The sequence below is a fragment of the Lupinus angustifolius genome, unplaced genomic scaffold (genome assembly GCF_001865875.1).
Source record: "Lupinus angustifolius cultivar Tanjil unplaced genomic scaffold, LupAngTanjil_v1.0 Scaffold_40_18, whole genome shotgun sequence".
Lineage (NCBI taxonomy): Eukaryota > Viridiplantae > Streptophyta > Magnoliopsida > Fabales > Fabaceae > Lupinus > Lupinus angustifolius.
The window spans coordinates 1-5,966 of record NW_017721341.1 but is presented as its reverse complement, the minus strand read 5'-3'; the positions used below and the strand labels follow the sequence as shown (position 1 = coordinate 5,966).

General features: G+C 27.2%; 1 long non-coding RNA gene across 1 annotated transcript; it reads left to right on the top strand.

The window, feature by feature from the left end:
• Positions 1-3,799: 3,799 nt before the first annotated feature.
• Positions 3,800-4,442, top strand: LOC109338756. Its single transcript, XR_002106587.1, has 2 exons — positions 3,800-3,921; positions 4,186-4,442. It is a non-coding gene; the product is annotated as an uncharacterized LOC109338756 (long non-coding RNA).
• Positions 4,443-5,966: the final 1,524 nt, after the last annotated feature.

Below are 5,966 nucleotides of genomic sequence, written 5' to 3'. Positions count from 1 at the left end.
CTTCTTGATGTTTCTTGCCATTACAAATTGAATCTGTAATTGAAAAGTTGGATATTTGTTTACTGCCAAATACTTAATAATTGTGTGTAAGAATATCTTTATTATATATGTTCAATTTTGTTTTAATTACTGTGCAAATTGCCTTTCTGGTCATTTTGTTCTGTGCAATAGTTAATCGATTAAACCCTGTTGTTAATCGATTAACTAGGCTGTTTTCCAGGTGTTCCTAGGCCACTGATACCTAACAGATAGAAGAAATTAAATTGTAACTACGTCAGGTCAATTAATGTAGTTTGTCCAACAATATTAATAATAATTTGATTGAAATTTGGAATGGGTGCTAAACCCATATAAATGTATTTTTCTTGCTAATTTTCTATTGTATGGATAAGAGTACCACTTATCATAGCTTATACTTTTTATTTTAATAAAGTTATTCGCTGATCAAAAAAATATGAATGAAATAATTGGCTTATTTCTCGGACTTATAAACCATTTTAACTTTTATGTACCTAACTTGACTAAAGGTGTTTCATGCCTTCTCTTATTTTGAAAATGATATAAAGAATTTATCTAAATTAAAAAGTATATAAATATTTAAGATTAGTTACTGTGTATAAAAATGTCATATTTAAGATATTCAAAAAAGAAACTTGACTAAAATATGCTTACAAATATATATTTAAGATTGAAAGTATACTTAAATTAAGAGGGAAACAACCAATACCATACAAGCAGAATCTCCTTAACAATCAATACCATACAAGCAGAATCTCCTTAACAATCAATACCATACAATCAATTCCATAAAATTTTGACAAAAATATTCTTTATACTTTGGAGAGATAAGAATGTGAATAAGGTTATTTTAGTAACATCACTTTAAAAAACAATAAACAAAAAAATCACACTCATCTCCCTCTATCATCACCAATCACTCATCTTCCTCTATCATCCCCAACCAGCATATCCCTCTATCATTCCAACCACCATGTCCCAAAATGAAGTGTCATTATATGCAATATTTTTATATATTCTGCACTAGATTGTACTTGCATTGCTATAATTGCTAAAATTTAATCAAAAAGCCAATCAATGTTTAACCAATTTTAAAACAAAACTCAGCTACAATTCTAGTGTTCAAACCAATATATGAAATTATGAACTATTGTGTCCACCTTGACCTAGAACCACCATGTCTCACAATATTTTTGTTTCGGAAAGATATTAATAATGTTATTCCAATACTATCACTTAATAAACAAAAACAATCTCACTATTCTCCATCTCTCATCCCCAACGATGCCATGTGAATCATTCTCCTCTGCCAATAGATATGTTATCAAAACATCCACCGTCACCTACGCAATAGCCATGGAGGCCTTGTGATTTTATTATTTGCAGAATTTAGAAAAGGGGAAACAAGAACACATTTCATGATTTCTCATCTGGGTACATAATACACCAACTCTTCTTCATCTTCACTAGAGGAATCCATCATTTTCAGATCCATAAACACCATTAACGAGGTTTCACGAAGAGTAAAAGAAATAAGAAGAGTGAAAGAGCAACAAAGGACTAGGGATGATAGAGGGAGATGAGTGTTGTTTTTTTAAAAAGTAATGTTCCTAAAATAACCTTATTAGCATTCATATCTCTCCAAAGTACAAAGGATTTTTTGACAAAATTTTATGGTATTTATCAAGCTAAATAACGAATCAAGTTTTGAACGAATGTCGATTTGGTTCGGTTCATTGTCAGTCCTACTCACAACTTTTGTCCTGCAATTTTATAAATTGATCTGAATATTCATATTTTCATCATATAAAAATATATTTTGACATATTAAGTTTTTTATTTTTATTAATGTGTGGGGTACGTTTTATCACATAAAAATATTAATAAAATAATTGAGTGATATTTCAAGGATTCTTTTTTATACGGTTATTATTATGATTTAAAATTTGATTGGGTAAGTTTATATTGAAAATTGATATACTTATAAAATTCTTGTGTACTAATAATATAAATTTTTAATGTAGATTTTCTAATTGTTAATTTCTTAAAATGTTCCTTATGGAACATACTATAAAACTCCATTTGAATAGTGTAAAGTAGAATTTTAAGAGTAAAAATATTATTGTTTCAAAGTTTTTAAAACTCACAAATATAAAACAAAACTATCTATAATCTTACTAATGTGGATGACATTAATATTTTATACTAATGACTTGAGTTGAATTTGACTTGACTCATTAAAGATTGACTCAATTTAAATTTAATGCAATTATTTTTATTTAGGATTCGTCATTGAATTGTGGTTTATACATATGCATTATTTTTATTTATGATTAATACTGAATTGTGTGTATATATATATAACGAGAATTGAAACTTCACATAAATTTTGATGAAAAATTAATTTCTGTACGTAAATAATATTATATCTGTATATCTATATTATATATAAAGCCAAAACTTGAAATAACTTCCCTCGTGGTGTAACTTTCATTTCCTATATTGCCCTTAACATTATTTAATTTTTACAAAAAAACTATATAATCCTAAGCAACTACCACCAATACATTAATTAACCACATATCTCACCTTAAATTGAACATTATCATAAACACACAAAAATATAATATAAAGTACACCGGACACAACAAATACATTTTAATTCAAAAAAGGAAATATATAAAAATTGAATATGTAGTATCACACAATATTCGCCAGTAGGCACAAAGTGTCTGTACACACTAGTTGATATAAAGTATATATTTATATAATAAGTTATTTTAGAATATGTAAATTATATATATTTATATTATGTATATATTTATATATTCGATTGTATATTTACTAAGTATAAATTTAAAGATTCTCTAATGTTTATATGTGCATATAATCGATTAACTCATAAAACTAACGAGTCAAACTATAATTAACTTAGCTTCATCTTATTTATTTAACAAACTCATTTTTTAACTTCATTTGATTAATTAACTAAGTTTAACGAGTTGAATAATGATTAAATTTATTACCAATCCTAGTTTTTTAAATTAAATCATATTGATGCCTCATCCTTTGAACTATAGACTAATCTTGTTCTAATATTATGTTTGCTTCTTTCAACAAATATTATTCTTATGGATTGAACATCATCCTTTTAAGCTGTTTACAACATTTGAAATCTAACCTTGACCAACTAATTGACCAATATTTTTGTTGGATATGGACCACATTAGATGGAAAATAAAATAATTTTGTATTCGCAAAGTCTCCTTAGGTTGAGTTGGTCAAAAAGTAAAAAACATTAAACTTTTATATTCATTAATTGACATATTTAATTACCCTTAATATCATATAGTTGTTTAGGATATATAAAATCATAATTAAAAATGCACATATAAATGAAATGTACTATATCTGTAATTATGTATTTGTTAATTTCGAAGATGATATTTTTTTGTTACTACTTATCTTTCGTTTAAAAGTTTAATGGTGCATTAATTACTATTTTTATGATTATCTTTATTTAGTATTCTATTGATTCATGTAAATAGTTTATTATAACAAAGTGAAATGGTCTATTTGAAGAAAAAGACACTATAAATATTATTTAAATCAACATAATTATTATATTTTTTGAAGAATTTTTATTTTTATAATAAGATAGATAAATGAAAAGAAGAATAATAATAATTAGTGGAAAATAAAAATAAAGGACTAAGTTAATAGTACTAAAAAATATTTTATGAGCGCCTTAAATAGTGGTTTATTAGAGTTGCAAAATTTCATATCGAGTGAAACATTTTATATTGGATCAAAACTTGCATAGTTAATCCACTCAAGAAGCCATGGAGAAGAACTTGAAGATAGCTTTTTTAGTTGTGCTTCTCACTTTCATCGTATGCCATGGTAAGACTTCTTTTCTTATGTCAAGATTATCAGTATCCAATCTTCAATCCTAATTATAATTCAAATATTGTAATATTAAGAGTTCTCAGAACACAATCATGATTATAATTGTAGCTATATCAACAATTGTTTTTTTTTATAATTACATAAATGTAACCTAATCTTAATTATGATTGTAATCATAATTTAAAAAATTATAATCGATAAAACTTTCTTTCTTTTATTTAGAAAATGTAATAATTAAAATTGCATTCAATTTTGCAGGGGAAGTTGAAGTTCTACAAATTTCGCCAAATGCTATATGCCGCACTGATGATGATTGCCTCAAGGTTATAAATTGTTCAGCTTTATTTCCAAAGCGCTCATGTACACGTGTGATTTGCCAAAATGGAGGGTGTTCTTGTGTCTGTAATCCAAGTGAGATAGAGGAAATTAAATTATAACTATTCCAGGTCAACTAATGTAGCTTGTCCAATAATATTAATAATAATCTAAAAGAAATAATCGACTTATTTCTTGGATTTCTAGAGCTGATTAACCTTTGTAGACCTAACCTGACGTAAACTGGTTCACACCTTCACTTATTTTGAAAATAATATAAATAATTTATCTAAATAAAAAAATCTAATGAATATTTAAGTTAATTTACTATGTTTAAAAATATTATATTTAAGTTATTCAGAAATGAAAGTTGACTAAAATATATTTACGATGAAGATATGTTTAAATTAATAAGGAAACAAATATAGGTCAAAACCATACAACCGAAATATCCTTACCACTTCATTGTGCCTCACCTAAAACAAAACGAGTGATAATAAATTGACCAGTAATTAAAATTTGAAAATTCGAATGAAGATAAAATTAGTTATGAGATATCTAAAAATTGCAAAATTTATTTTTAATGAACATTCTCTAAGAGAATACATATGTTATCCCAAAAAGTATAACACTTGTTATGATTGGTTGAATAAACTATTTGACACGCCCCAAATTTTGGTTACATTATTATGCTTATGAAAAAACTAATAATTAAGTATTTTTTTTACCAATTACAATTGATGGCACATGATGTAAAACCTACATTTTTCTTACTATGAATTATTGATTTACTTAGTTTAGAGAGCATTTTGCATACGTGTTTTAATGTATTTTTGCAAGAGAGTTGCATGCTGAGAATCGAATTTTCCGTAGCTCGGAATCGAATTCCGATCGCGCCATTGGCTTCGTAATTTCATTTCGAGTCAATATAGACTCTGATTTCACCCATACCTATTTTCTAAATATTTTTCACACGGAATGTCGAAATCCGAAATTCTAATTGGATATTAGGATCGGACGATTTATAATACTCGATCGAGTATTGGCCGATAATACTCTGGCATGTTTATCGCACGTGTCCGCGAGGTGATCATTTCGCATTGGGATGCGAGATTTGACTTCCATAAAGCAAATCTCCCATCACTTTCTCAAATATCTCATGAGCTCATCATGAGCCACCCTAGGAGATTTTTTCATCATTGCCTAGAGGAAATCTGATTTCCCTCTCTCCTTAAACCCTCATACTTCACACTTCACTCTCACACTCTCTCATTTGCAAAAAATTTCAAGAGAAGGTAAAAACCCTCTCTTCATTTTTCTCTCATTTCTCATTGTTTCTTCCATCTTCAATCCTTGATCTCTCAACATTCAACCAATGGATGTTGATGATATTTAAGTATGTTGTTCATGAGCATGTCAAGAACATATTCAACCGTTGAAATTTTCTAAAACGCTTTCTAACTCATTTTCTCCTCAAAACCGAAAATAGTGATGTTCTTGAACTTATGAAAATATTTTGTTGAAACCATGAACGACTTGTGTTCATGGAGTTGTTATAATGTATTACTACATATATTTTGTTTTTTTAGCCAAAGGGGATGATGATGAAATCAAAGGAACCTTTAGGAAGTATTTCGTAAAAATGAGAATGTATGTATTTCTATTTGTTTTTAGCCTTAAAACATGGCTTGAATCAAGTTGGAAAAATAGAAATCTTTGTTAAA